The sequence below is a fragment of the Silene latifolia genome, chromosome 7 (assembly GCF_048544455.1).
Source record: "Silene latifolia isolate original U9 population chromosome 7, ASM4854445v1, whole genome shotgun sequence".
NCBI classification, from domain to species: Eukaryota; Viridiplantae; Streptophyta; class Magnoliopsida; order Caryophyllales; family Caryophyllaceae; genus Silene; species Silene latifolia.
This window is the reverse complement of record NC_133532.1, coordinates 68884619-68900068: the sequence shown is the minus strand read 5'-3', so window position 1 is coordinate 68900068 and position 15450 is coordinate 68884619. Positions and strand designations below refer to the sequence as shown.

The window sequence follows — 15450 nt, the reverse complement described above, 5'->3', positions numbered from 1 at the left end:
TTAAATTTGAATGAATTGTTATAAATACAAACTGTTGTGATTTATAAATTGGTAAAAATTTTGGTACAAGTAATTATGATATTACTAAGTCGATTTTTGTATGTGACGTATTTTTGATAATACGTTGATTTTTAATATGTTAAAAATACATAACAAATTTATGTGACATGTGACATGTGACATATTGACAATTGACAAAAATAATATGGAATCCATATTACACAATGTGTCGAAAAATTGGAGGAGTATTAGGCTTAATATTGTGTTTATAATTAAGTGGTAAACATAATGATTGAAAAGGAAGAGTAGCCATGCAACCCTATAAACCTTGTGAAGGCAAACTAATGCATGCATTGGCTCTATTTTTCTTCCCTCCTCTTCCTTGCCTTTTTTTTCAAAGGAAAACAAAAGGGTTTTTCCTTAAATTCTTCTAATACACTACATTAATTTTTAGTGTATTATTATTCATTCTCACTTTCATTTTATCTAAACAAGTTTTAGAGAGATAAAAAGCTTCCATTTTCTCCTCATAAAACCGAGATATTCAAGTGTTAAATAATATTTTGGTTCAATTTTCTACTAGATTAATATTATACTAGTACTTATAATATTAATTTGAATTAAGGGAAAGCCTTGGGTATTAAGCTTAGGGAGAGATCCTATACTTGGATCTTGTTCTTCCATCTTAGGGAAAGCTCAAGAACAAAAGAAAAGGAGATTTCTTTTGTGCCCAATAAAACCGAAATCCCAATGTAAGAACATGATTTCTCCTCTATTTTATCATATTGTTTGCATGCATAAAATCCGTATTTAATTTTATGACAAATTAATTTCGACATATATGAGTATGTTAGTGTGTATAAAGATCTACATTTCCTTCAGTAGGCTATATAAGGCCATTTTATGTACTTGTTTCATCATCTTTTGTTGAATGAAAATTGAGATTTTTTTCACTAATCTTGTCTTATTATTTTCGTGTAGCTTACACGAGTAAGAGGGCGCCCAAAGGCTCGACGAGTTTCGCACCTTGCCTCGAACAAAGAACGCAATCCCGAGTTTGAGTGGGATTACTTGACATGTATCGAGTAATTCACCCATTGGTCGATCTATAGGTCTAAATGGAGCAAATATCCCCTTTTATTTATACAAAATCCCCACATAAAAAAGCAAAAACAAACAACATGTCAAACCTTTCCGCTCAAACGCACCAAAAGCCTAACGCTTCCGCGCTATACGCATCAAAAGTGGTATCAGAGCTTCGCCTCTCTGACTTTTTAAGTCAGGACGATCCCACGGGAGAAAATTCGGTCCCCAATGACTCATTCTTTGATATCGAGATACCACCAAATTTTGACACTTATGATCAAAACGGGTTTATCATGCCGGCACAAAATGAGACATGCCAAGGAGGGTGGCTCACTACTAGCCTCGACCTAAACCAAATGCCATCCAACCTTGCAGCCCACGGATAGTCGAGTCAACAACTCGTGGTGGGTGAGCTCCCACAACCCGGGACCCTCCAAGGGAATGAGGAAGACGTAACCAAGCCATCCTATCAAATGCTACCAATGGGAAACCTCAAATTCATGCTTCGAAGGATTAAACCAAGTGAACCATTATAGGAGGAGTGAATTATTTTTGAGAAAACCCCAACTCGTGAACCCTCACGAGAGGAGGCCGAATGGGTGGGGTTGAACCCATATGCACGGCACGACAGAGGGAAGACATTGAGGACACCATTGTTTAGTAAAATGGAGTAGGTGGCAAGTAACTTCGTTGTCATGGGTGATGTCTTCGACATTGCTACATTACCTGTAAAGATTCCGCATGTCCCTTCTCGAAAATACTTCAAACCAATGGCTCGAAAAAAGAAAAGGCAACGAAGAATCGGGACGATTCTTTTTGAAGAAGGAGAGAATGATGCGGTGACGACTCGGAAAATTTAAAGACGATTTCACGGGAAAATATCGTATCATGGCTACATAAAATAAAAGAAAACCCGTCCTCTAAACCCACTTGAGTCGCACGGTTTAGGCTTGGGAAATGGGGATTTGGTTCCATGCATCTCCTCTTAATCATTTCTAGTTAGTTGTGTTTGTATTTTCCTAGGTTTAGTAATTAGTCGTAGTTTTTCCAATAAAGGTCTTAAATTAAAAGGTGAAGATAACTAGACTAACGATAGTTGTCATCTTAAATAAAATGCACAAAACACCATAATCCTCGTTGGATTAGGCATGTGGTAGTTGGCTATATAAGGCCATTTTATGTACTTGTTTCGTCATCTTTTGTTGAATGAAAATTGAGATTTTTTCTCTAATCTTGTCTTATTATTTTCGTGTAGCTTACACGAGTAAGAGGGCGCCCAAAGGCTCGACGAGTTTCGAACCTTGCCTCGAACAAAGGACGCAATCCCGAGTTTGAGTGGGATTACTTGACGTGTATCGAGTAATTCACCCATTGGTCGATCTATTGGTCTAAATGGAGCAAATATCCCCTTTTATTTATACAAAATCCCCACATAAAAAAGCAAAAACAAACATGTCAAAACTTTTCGCTCATAAGCACCAAAAGCCTAACGCTTCCGCGCTATACGCATCAAAAGTGGTATCAGAGCTTCGGCTCTTTGACTTTTTAAGTCAGGGCGATCCCACGAGAGAAAATTCGGTCCCCAATGACTCATTCTTTGATATCAAGATACCACCAAAATTTGACACTTATGATGAAAACGGGTTTATCATGCCGGCACAAAACGAGACTTGCCAAGGAGGGTGGCTCACTACTAGCCTCGACCTCAACCAAATGCCATCCAACCTTGCAGCCCACGGAGAGCCGAGTCAACAACTCGTGGTGGGTGAGCTCCCACAACCCGGGACCCTCCAAGGGAACAAGGAAGACGTAACCAAGCCATCCTATCAAATGCTACCAATGGGAAACCTCAAATTCATGCTTCGAAGGGTTAAACCAAGTGAACCATTAAAGGAGGAGCAAAATATTTTTGAGAAAACCCCAACTCGTCAACCCCCACGAGAGGAGGCTGAATGGGTGGGGTTGAACCCATATGCACGGCACGGCAGAGGGAAGACATTGAGAGCACCAATGTTTAGTCAAATAGAGTCGGTGGCAAGTAACTTCATTCGTTGTCATGGGTGATGTCTTCGACACGCCTACGTCACCTGTAAAGATTTCCCATGCCCCTTCTCGAAAACACTTCAAAACAATGGCTCGAAAAAAGAAAAGGCGACGAAGAATCAGGATGATTCTTTTTGAAGAAGGAGAGAATGATGCGGTGACTACTCGAAAAATTTAAAGACGATTTCACGGGAAAATATCGTATCATGGTCTGCATAAAATAAAAGAAAACCCGTCTTGTAAACCAACTTGAGCCACACGGTTTAGGCTTGGGAAATGGGGATTTGGTTCCATGCATCTCCTCTTAATCATTTCTAGTTAGTTGTGTATGTATTTTCCTAGGTTTAGTAATTTGTTGTTGTTTTTCCAATAAAGGTCTTAAATTAAAACGTGAAGATAACTAGACTAAGGATAGTTGTCATCTTAAATAAAATGCACAAAACACCATAATCCTCATTGGATTAGGCGTGTGGTAGTAGGCTATATAAGGCCATTTTTTGTACTTGTTTCATCATCTTTTGTTGAATGAAAATTAAGAGTTTTTCTCTAATCTTGTCTTATTATTTTCGTGTAGCTTACACGAGTAAGAGGGCACCCAAAGGCTCGACGATTTTCGAACCTTGCCTCGAACAAAGGACGCGATCCCGAGTTTGAGTGGGATTACTTGACGCGTATCGAGTAATTCACCCATTGGTCGATCTATAGGTCTAGATCGAGCAAATATCGCCTTTTATTTATACAAAATCCCCACATAAAAACACAAAAATAAACAACATGTCAAACCTTTCCGCTCATATGCACCAAAAGTGTAACGCTTCTGCGCTATACGCATCAGGGGACATACTTTATTTGATGAACAAACCATCTATCACCACCACCGGTGGTGCGGTTACAATGGAGCCGGGAGTGTATAATGGTACACTAGGGGATGCTCACCACTTGTGCTCATGCGGTTGAATATACCACCCACCGAACCCCATTTGAGTAGATACTCACAATGGCAAAGTTACCTTCTACCTATTAAGATTTATGACCAACCACCACCACGGGAAGAAGTACCCCACCAACCTTGTGAAATGCCAGAATGGGGTAGTGCGCTACACCAACAAGGTGGACAACCATCTTATGTTCCCATACCACCCTACCCCGTCACACATGTACAATTCACCCCCCAAGATTCAAGAGCCCCAACCATGGTTGAATTGATGATACTCATGTAACGAGTTGACCTTGGAGTGCACGACGGACGGGTCAATAATTACTTGGCCCAATACCCTTTTTACTAAAACATGGCACAACAAAGGTACATTAATCCTAGAGGCTATCATCCATCATGGGATCAAACACATCTCTTGTTCCCTAATTATGGTAACCAAGGAGGGGAATTTAATGACCAAAGTGGGGGATACCATAACCAAGGAGGAGGTTATGAAGACCAAGGAGAGCATAGCGGACATGGAGGACATTATGATGATGATGACGGATACAATGGCTAGAAACACTTAGCCATGCCATCTCCATTGTATGATACCTCTTATCTCCCTCTCATTTATAGTTGCATTGCTTTACATTTTAGATTAGATTGCATTCTAGTTTATATCTCATTGAACTTGCATTAGCATTATATATATATATATATATATATATATATATATATATATATATATATATATATATATATATATATATATATATATATATATATATTCTAGTAGATCATATAGTTTAGGCGTGTATTTGTATTATATTCCATATTTCATTAGCATTAGATAATTCATATAACATAACTTGAATTTTAACATGTCTCATATAGTTAATTCATGTAGTTAATTGCATATAATTAAACTTGCATTCATGCATAGTCACTAATGGCCAAACCTATTCCTTTTTACACTAGAAATAGTGCTTTAATCGGTTTGGGGAGGTTTGATCATAGGTGACCTAAGCAAATTTAAATTAGCTTCCAACTTAATAGAAAACATGCATCATCTAGTGTAGTTTATATTGCTTTCATTTGTTATATATGTTATATAGAATTGCATTTACTTAGAGCATGTATTCACTCATATCATTGCATTTGCATTTGTACTTCAATTTTCATAAATTCGAAAATCCAAAAACATGTATTTCTTTTTCATTCCTGCTCCTACATGTACATTGATGACAATGTCCAAAATAAAGTGGGGGATGGGAATTTATATTCCAAAAACTCTTAAAAGTTGAAAAATCTCGAAAAATCCGAAAAAAATGTTCTTTAATTTCATAAAAACAAAATCTATAAAAATTTGAAAATTACAAAAACCAAAAACATGTTCTTTAACTTAGTAGTGTAGAATTGTATATACTTGTGTTTTTTTTCTCATCTCACATAGATATGACACTACATTTGAGGCATTAGCAAGGAAATTGGAAGACCGCTTGGTATGATCGCTTTAATCCCTATTTCCCTTCCATTTCTTTTCATTACTCATATGAGGAGGATGGGCTTACATGTCAAGGCGGATGTTATGTATTTTGTTATTGTGGTTTGTGTACCTATGTATTGTTAGGAGTTGCATCAAGATTAGATGGCATACTAGTTGCTAGAAGCATTTGCCTTTAAACTTATATATGTAGGTTTCATTATGGCATATAGTTGCATTTAGAAAAGTTTTCGAAAATGCCTAATTGAGAAATTTGACAAGTGTGCATAGGCCATTGTAGATACTTTTTCTACTAAAAACTGTGTTCACTAGAATAGTCTTAAAACACCCTTTTTAGTGTCATTCTAGAATCGTTCGACCTATGCACAAGAGCCTAGTCAAGAGTACCTTGTGGTGTGATAACTCCTTGGCTACCGTTTACTCCAAGGTGACCCTCAATGTCATGCAATCGTTCCTTCATTTTTACCATTTGTCATTTTGTTAACCAAAGGGGAATGGGCACAAAATCATCAAATTGAGTTCAAGTTCCAAAATCAAAGTCAAATATTTGCAATTGCATCAATGAAATGAAGAGCAAAAATAGACTCTTATGCTTTTATAGAAGTACCCTTGCTACAAATGAGGTTACTCTCAAAATGTTCAAAAATGTAAAGATGAAAATTACCAAGTCAAAAATGTCAAATCATCAAATATGGTAAAAGAAATGTTCTTAAAATGTCAAATGCCACAAAAATGGGGGGAAAACAATCCAAATTCAAACTATTATCATGAAACTCATATACTTTGAAAGCCTTTTATTCGTCGATGGTCCTATATTTGTTGCATGGTGGAGAGGGGACGACCCTTCCTTTTGTCTAGGCAAGAGGGGGAATTCCGCAATCCTATAGTATTTCTAACGCCATAAAGACCCTACTCTTGATGAAAGCATCTAGTAATTGTGGACAAACGTAACCTAGTTCAACACTACTAAGAGGTGATTTACTCTATCCTCTTAGACTTACTAGTTTGTAGAACTAGTATCTATGACGGAGTATGTGCCCTTAGATTGATTATTTTTTAGTGCTTTCGCCACTTAGATAAGGAAAGTGGCTATTCTTTTGTAGATTCACCCGCTACTTGTTTTGTGTGCTTAATGCTTGGATGCATCACCATTTTGGCAAGCCCCACCTTGCATTGCAAGAAGGCATCTTACCTCATAGATGTCTTGTTGTGAGTTGAAGGGGCGGAGTGAGACCTGCTAATAGTCTCACATCGACTATATTATTATTATTAGTTTAAATAAGGGTCATAGTCTTAGTCACCTCTTTACTCGGGACGAGCAGAGGTTCAGTTTGGAGATATTTGATGTGACTCCTATTTACGCACATTTAGTCCTCCGAACTAGCCTAGTTCCTATGGTTTTTAGCGTGTATTAGGGTCTTTTCTTGTCTTTAGCTTCCTATTATTCATATTCTATGAGGTTTGGTGTCCTTTGTAGGAAAGGAGCACTAACCTTGCCCAAACGGAGTGAACCGGAGCTAAATTGATAACATCCAATGACCAAGCATTGAAGAGGAGACCAACACTAAAGGCCCAAGTCAATAAAACAAGTAATTGGACAATGACAAAGGATCCCCACGACCTATGAAGGACCCCCACGAGTTAGGGGGCAGCCAAAACAAGAAGAAGAAGAAGAAGAAATGCAGCACAGGACGGGCGTCCCAAAACTAGCCCGGGCGTCCCCAAGCTCAGGACGGGCATCCCCAATCCAGGACAGGCGTCCCTCAGTGCAAGATAAACGTCCATCAGAGGAAGGACGTGCGTCCCCTCCTAGGACTTTCAAGGCGTCGGACTTCAATTAAGGGGCTTAATCGTCATTTAAGCCCTTAGTTAACCTAATCCTTGTACCACTGTATATACCCTCTTTGTAATAAATTGAGGGTTGAGTCCCCTTATATTAGATTAAGCACTCTTAGATTAGATTAGGAGTAGATTAGTCTTTAATCATTCCATAAATTGCACATTAATCTTTCCTCGATTATTTTCTAAAACAATCTTAGATCTAGCTTTGCACTTGAAGAATTCTTGGGTTTGTATTGGGGAATTGACAACTCTCCACCATTAATCAAAGGTTTCTTCTATTGTTCTTCAATTCCCTTTGTTCATCTCAAGTTATTTACATTTGGATCTCTTGGGTATGTATTTGAAGACTAAGTGACAAGTCTCCATCTTTATTCAAGGATTCTCCTTTATTTATATTTATCTTTACTTTCCAAGTTGGTAACTTTCCTAATCTCTCTTTATTTACTTCTTAATCCTTTGTTTATTATCTTGCTTAATCATCATGTTCACTTGTGTTGTGATGTTTGACACCATTGCTAGCATAATAATCATGATGTGTAGTGAGTAGTCTTCTAGCTAGGGTTAGTGGGGGATTAGTGGGGGATTAGTGGAGAAATTATGGGACAAATATATGCTTAATGAGTTCATATGAATGCTTGGTTATTGTACTTTTAACTTATGCATATCCTATATTTGATGAAATGTTTGATTGACAACGTAGCATGATTCTCTTATCCTTTCAACAAGACTTGTAAGATATAAACTAACTCAAGGCTTGTTAGACCATGCATATAATTGAATAGGGAGAACCAAGTCGATGTAGGTGCTGTAAAGTTGTGACCAACTCGGCTCGGATACTTAAGTCTCCCTAGGAATTGTAAGACATAAGCTAACTCGATTCCAACAATAATAATTGCTTGCATCTATGTGACTCATTTATGGTATCTCACCATGATTACCCTATGATCCCATGACACCTTAGTGTCCTTTACCATTTGTTTACATCTTTATTTACTTGCCTTGTTATCCATTTGTTTACATTTCCATTATAGTAGTGTAGTTTAAAACTCAAACCAAATCGTGACACTTGCAAATATTGAGAGAGATAAGCTGAGAACCCAAAGCACACCGTCCCGTGGATCGACCTCAACTTAACCACTTACTAGTTGTTTGATTGAGTGAACAACGACTCGCTCACCATCAAATTGCTGTCGAAATTTCGACTTGTTGTCGATACTAGTCTTGATTTAGGCACGTAGGAACATGACTTGAACATATATATGGATTTGTTAGACAAAGTGCTTGAAAACGAGCTTGAAGTGACCTGGAATGACCCTCTTTATGCTTTATTTTGGACTGTTCTGCAGAGGGTATATGATGTATCTATTTTATATATGATTTTACGCCTTATTTTAGCTCGGTTTTGATTGAATATCACACTTTTATTAGTGTATTTGTGAGCTAATTCCGTGTTCTAGTGTCTTTGCTTGTTTTTATTGTATTTTGTAGGAAATGTAGCTTTCATAGCTTTTTCCCGTCATATGTGCAAGCACTAGAGATCACGATGCTAAAAGAAATCAGACATGCAAAAGGAAGGGCATCTTGGAGAAGACCGAGTGAAGGAATCCCGAGCATAAAGAAATGTGAGCATGGGTTGATACAAATGAAGAAATGAAAGTCAAGCCCAAACAAAGTCCAAAGACCAAGTCAAGCTTGGAAGCATAGGATGACAAATGATGCTCTAAATCGGAAGAATTCAGGGCCTTAATGACGCAACATTGGATTACTCATGTAATTAATCAAGGAATAAAGCAATTAATCGGAAATGATGCGTCCCTGATCGGGGTGGCCTGTCCCCGATCGGGGTTACCATGGCCTAGGAATTTTACGTTTCACCCCAATTTTACTATAAATAGGGGCCTTAATCCGTCATTAGGGGATATATTTTTACACTCTTTTACATCCTTCATATACTCTAAGCAACACAATTCTCTTAGTTTTCATTAGTTTACATTTTGTTAAGCAATCTTTCCTTTGTGATAAACAATTTCCATTAAGCATTTGTCCTTTATAATACAAGTTGTCATTCAAGTTATTTGGGTTTCATATTGTGTTCTTCTATATTCGAGTTCCATTTACTTGTTACGGTAATCTTAATTCTAGTTTATTTCATAGTTTTTATTCTCGTTATCTCATAGTTATTATTATTATTATTATTATTATTATTATTATTATTATTATTATTATTATTATTATTATTATTATTATTATTATTATTATTATTATTATTATTATTATTATTATTATTATTATTATTATATTATTATTATTATTATTATTATTATTATTATTCTTATTATTATTCTTATTATTATTATTATTATTATTATTATTATTATTATTATTATTATTATTATTATTATTATTATTATTATTATTATTATTATTATTATTATTATTATTATTATTATTATTATTATTATTATTATTATTATTATTATTATGAGCATTGGCATTATTAGTTTGTTATTACATTTTATTATCAAGTTACTATCACCATTAGTTTATTTCATACCATTTCCGTTAGCATTTCATCACTAGCAATTTCATCATTTCATATGTTATCTTTGTTTAGTTTACTCACAATTCGTAACATTTCATTTCGTTATATTTTCATTATAATCTTGTTTATTAATTTATGCACCATTAATCTTATTTCTAATTTATGAGTGAGTAGTTTCATATGTCTAGGGAATAGGGATGTCATGCATGTTTAATATTTTTAAATGTTAACTTAGGATGATGTAATATTGTTTAATAGTTTCTATCACATGCTTGTTTTATTTGCTAATCTTAGATAATTGATCACTATTTTTGACTAATTTGTTAATTCACTTTTATAATTCGAGAGGCACGAAAATGAATTAGACTAAGCATGTTTTACTAGACCGACCTAGCCATAGTGAGAGCTCGTTAGGACCCGTTCTATGGTTGACAATAAGGCCGATAGGTGGTTATCACAAGACCTAAACAATTCACAATATTATCTTTTCCGAGTTTAGCATGAACATCTATATAATTGCATGTGTGACCCGACTCCCCTAGACTCTCTTTTATCATATTAATTTACATCATTTTATTCGCGACTTGTCAAACCAAACCAGACACCCAATTGAATCGACCTAGATAGAATTCTACTAATGGCATTTCATAACGCAATTCCCGTCTCCTTGTGTTCGACCCCTACCTTACTACATTAATTTGTTAGCCAAGTTTATGGTATCTATGATTAGGTTGCGACATCATATCAAACTTTGGCGCCGCTACCGTGGAGCACGGTTTTATTGCTTTTGGAATTGTTAATTTATATCTTGTTTTCTTTTATCTTAAGGAACACTTGTTCCTTGAGACCGTTACTTCCAAGTTTCTTGTGATTTGTGTCATATGCCCAGGTCCTCTAGTACCAGAGAATTGATTTCCTTTGATTCGGAGCACGAGAGAACGTTCCATGGCCGACTCAAATATTTCAAAGAGCTTTACGCATCTTCTAGTCCCGGAGGTTTGGGTCGTATTCGTACCAATTACCGAATTTGTGATAAGGAAGAAGGTTATAGTTCATCATCTCCACTGCCACCACCATCTCCAATTAAAAAGATGGTGAAGCTATCCGATCATTCCAAGCCCACCGCAGCCATGCTTCCAAGAGGTATCACTACTACCCAAATAGGAGCCGTAGATTTCGAGATAAAACCGGCTTTCATTAACCTTGTGGAGAGAAGCCAATTTGGGAGAAGTCCTTTAGAGGATCCCAATTTTCATGTTCAAAATTTTTGTGACTATTGCTCCATGATTAGGCAAACGAGAGTCACACAAGCTTAAATAAGGGAGATAGTTTTCCCTTTTTCATTGAAGGACAAGGCTAAGCTATGGATCAATAGCCTTGATAGAGAAGTCATGGGGATCACCAATTGGGAGACTTTGTGATGTAAAATAATCACGATTTTATTGTTTGATTTTTGAATAATAAAATTGCAGTGGAATTAAAGTGTTTATTTTTTTGGTTTGTTTATGATATTGAACGAAAATTTAAAGAATATGACGTCATAAGCTCTCCTCCCACGCAAGGAACTCGAAATTACACACGACTGGTTTGTATGAATCTCACCTCGTGAGGATTGACTCACACTCAAATCTCTCCCTTGCAAGAAACAAATATGAAACTTATAACTCGAAAGCAATAATTACACGACAAGAAAACTTGTATTAATTCTGAAACTTGGATGATTAAAACGGATTACAATGACCCCTATTTATACTAAATAGACCGACGTTAAACTTCCTAAGCTTCCCTAAACCACACGCCTAAACTGATAAGGAAACCGACCCTTATGATGGTAAAATTGCCTTATTACAACCTTGATAAGATTAGGAAAGAAACAATAAGGAAATAACAATACTACCTTAAATTTATTGACTAGAATAAAGAAAATAGAAATAAGGAAACTAATAATCATAGGCAGCTCTGAACCGACTTGGCAGCCCTTCGGATTGCGTGTTGGTTAAACCGACTCCAACCCATCTCTATTGTTTTTCCACATTATCATATTCACAATACTTGAGCCCATTTTAAAACCTTCAGAAATGTGAGTTACATTTCGACTAATCAAGACTTCATTTTCATTTTAATTTTCTTCAAGTGCTCCCGCATCATTCTCCCCTACTTAAGAAAATTTGTCCACAAATTTCGAAGATATGTAGGCCTCCTAGATCAAAAATGAACCTCATAATCTTAACCATGATAATAGTTATGATCCCATGAATTTCTTCGAATTTCACTAATTTAGCAATCCTCTTGTAGCATCTAGAACCATTCCCTTTGTTGTTGAGACAATATCCTTCGAGCCATCCCTTCTTGTGCCTTTCACCCCACCTCCCTCCTAGCACAAGTGTAGCAAAATCAAAACGAGACTTGTTTGAAATAATAAGATCACCTTGAACTTCCATATGAATCGAACTCACGAAGTAACATTGATAATTCCCACCATATAGTTTCTTGTCAATTGATATATCAAGTGGCGACTTATACGGTTCTTTGAATTGAAAATCCAAACAGGTATATCCTGCAGTAATTACTTTCCCATAATTGGTAATAAACAAGAATCGTCGGACTAACCATTGGACATATTTGGAATATCTTCGTTATTATCTTCATTTAATGGTTCAACAATATTTGTGCCAATCTCGTCTTCCCCTTTTGATTCATCATTATTAATCGGACAGTCCCCTAAACTGTATGTTTGCGCAAGATAAGGCATCTCCACAATCTGACAGTCATCTGTACTGTTCCATGGCTTCTCTCCATGCTTTTCTGCTTCTTCTTCGTGAACGTCCTTGAAATACTCAACTTGCTTTTATTGAAGCTTGTTTTCGACATGCTTTTCTTCTTCCTCGTGAATAGCAACAAACTCAATCTCTTTTTCCACGATCGGACTAGTTTGGAGATGTAAATTGCGGACTACCTCCTCTTGTTGATCATCATCACTCAATGGTTCGACATCATAAACCATTCTCCCTTCTTCGTTGTCATTCTCGTGACGTGGTCTCTCGTTTTATGGTGTGACAAACTTAGGAGTCATTTCACATAGCTCTTGAATAGTTAGAGCCCGTTTTTGAGGACATTAATTTGCTATATGTTCATAGCCTTGACACTTGAAACATTGCCTCATAGAACTTCCTTTAGTAGGCTCCACGGCTACTCCTTTGCCTTTGTCTTTCACGCCATTGATTTGAACTTCCTTAGGCTTGCTAAATTCTGGCTCCGAATAAGAACTCGAATCTGAATTTCATCCTCTTGAATAGGCATAGGATTTCCTTGCTTTATCATGCTTCTCAAACTTTAAGGTGAAACGACACACATCATCAAATCCATCATAGCTTTGAACTTTGACCCTAGTAGCAATTGATGTCGTAAGTCCCCAGATGAATCTCGCTACTCTAAGCACCTCCTTTTCTTCAAGATTACAAACAATCGTCATCCTTTCGAATTCTTTGATATACTCGGCCACAGCCATATTATCTTGTGACAAAGCTTGCAACTTTAGATAATTCTCTTGTTCATAATCTTTAGGGAAGAATCTCTTCATAAGATGCTTCTTTAGCTTCTCCCAAGTATCAATCTTCTTCTTCTTCTTCTTCTCTCGTTTTCGCTGTTTCTTCAAGTTTTTATACCACAACGATGAATATTTGGTAAGTTTTAGAATAGCTATGTTGAATTGTTTATGCTCATCGTACTCCTTGTATTCAAAAACTCGTTCAGCTTGTCTAATCCTATCCAAGAACTTTTCAGGATCCAAATCACCATTGAAATGAAGTATGTCAAGCTTTAGGCCTCGATCATCATCGTTCTTGCTTCCTTTTTTGAGTTTGGAAATTGTATAATCCTTTTATGAATCTGACCCTCGTGATCTACTTCTACTTGAGCTTCGACCTCTACCACGTCCTATTGGAAGGTTCTTCATCATATATTTCAATTCAGCCATAGATTCCTTCATCTCATTTATTTGACTTTGAAGCGTTCTTGAGATATCGTCACCCTTGCTTGAATCGGCATCACCTAGCATCTTCACTTCCCAAGATTAATTTGTCAAGAAACAAATTAATAACCTGGTTCTGGTAACCAATTTGATGTAATATAATCACGATTTTATTGTTTGATTTTTGAATAATAAAATTGCAGCGGAATTAAAGTGTGTATTTTTTTGGTTTTTTTAATGATATCGAACGAAAATTTAAAGGATATGACGTGATCAACTCTCCTCCCTCGCAAGGAACTCGAAATTACACACGACTGGTTTGTATGACTCTCACCTCGTAAGGATTGACTCACACTCAAATCTCTCCCTCGCAAGAAACAAATAAGAAACTTATAACTCGCAAGCAATAACCACACAATAAGAAAACTTGTATTAATTCTGAAACTTGGATGATTAAAACTGATTAGAATGACCCCTATTTATCCTAATAGACCGACCTTAAACTCCCTAAGTTTCCCTAAACCACTCGCCTAAACTGATAAGGAAACCGACTCTTATGATGGCAAAGTTACCGTATTACAACCTTGATAAGATTAGGAAAGAAAAAAAATAAGGAAACAACAATACTACCTTAAATTTGTTGACTAGAAGAAGAAAAACAAAAATAAGGAAACTAAGGAAACTAATAATCATAGGCAGCTCTAACCGACTTGGCAGCCCCACGGATTATGTGTTGGTTAAACCAACTCCAACCCATCTCCATTGCTTTTCCACGTTATCATATTCACGATACTTGAGCCCATTTTGAAACCTTCAGAAATGTGAGTTACATTTCGACTAATAAAGAATTCATTTTAATTTTCTTCAAGTGCGCCCGCATCACTTTGGCTCTTGCTTTCTAGCAAAAGTATTTCCCACCGGAGAAAACTCAAACTTTAAGGAGCCAAATCACGGGATTCCGCCAACAAGCACTAGAGCGCCTTTATGATGCGTGGGAGAGATACAAGGATTTTAAAGATAATGCCCACATCATGGGTGGATCCTTGGTTTCTTACTGTAACTTTCTACAATGGATGTTGTGCCGAGTCTCGAAGAGTTCTTGATTCCGCCAACAATGGGCGGTTTGATCAAATTGACACCGATATTGCTCATGGCACAATTGAAGCAATGGCGATCCATGATGCTCAATATGTCAACTCCCGGAATGCACCAATCAAGGGTAAGGAGTAATCTTCTGATACTTCCATTTTGAAATCTCAAACGACATTGCTTCAACAACAATTGGAGGCCAGAGATGCAAGTGCCTCTCTTCAACAAGTCAATGTTATGTCCACTACGAGCCAAATAGTTATTTGTGAAGAATGTGGAGGTGCAGGACATTGCACCGCTTTATGCCAAGCTACTATTGAGGAGTTAAATGCTTTTCAAAGCTTTAGACAGACTTCAGTTCCACCGGGAACTTTTTCCAATACTTACAATCCCAACACAAAGTTCCATCCGAATTCGTCTTATAAAAGCAACAATGTGCTAAATCCTCAACCACA

General features: G+C 36.7%; 1 non-coding gene across 1 annotated transcript; it reads right to left on the bottom strand.

Moving 5' to 3' along the window:
* Positions 1–14837: 14837 nt before the first annotated feature.
* LOC141593294 (small nucleolar RNA R71) lies at positions 14838–14943 on the bottom strand. Its single transcript, XR_012521389.1, has one exon. It is a non-coding gene; the product is annotated as a small nucleolar RNA R71 (small nucleolar RNA).
* Between the last annotated feature and the right edge of the window lie 507 nt (positions 14944–15450).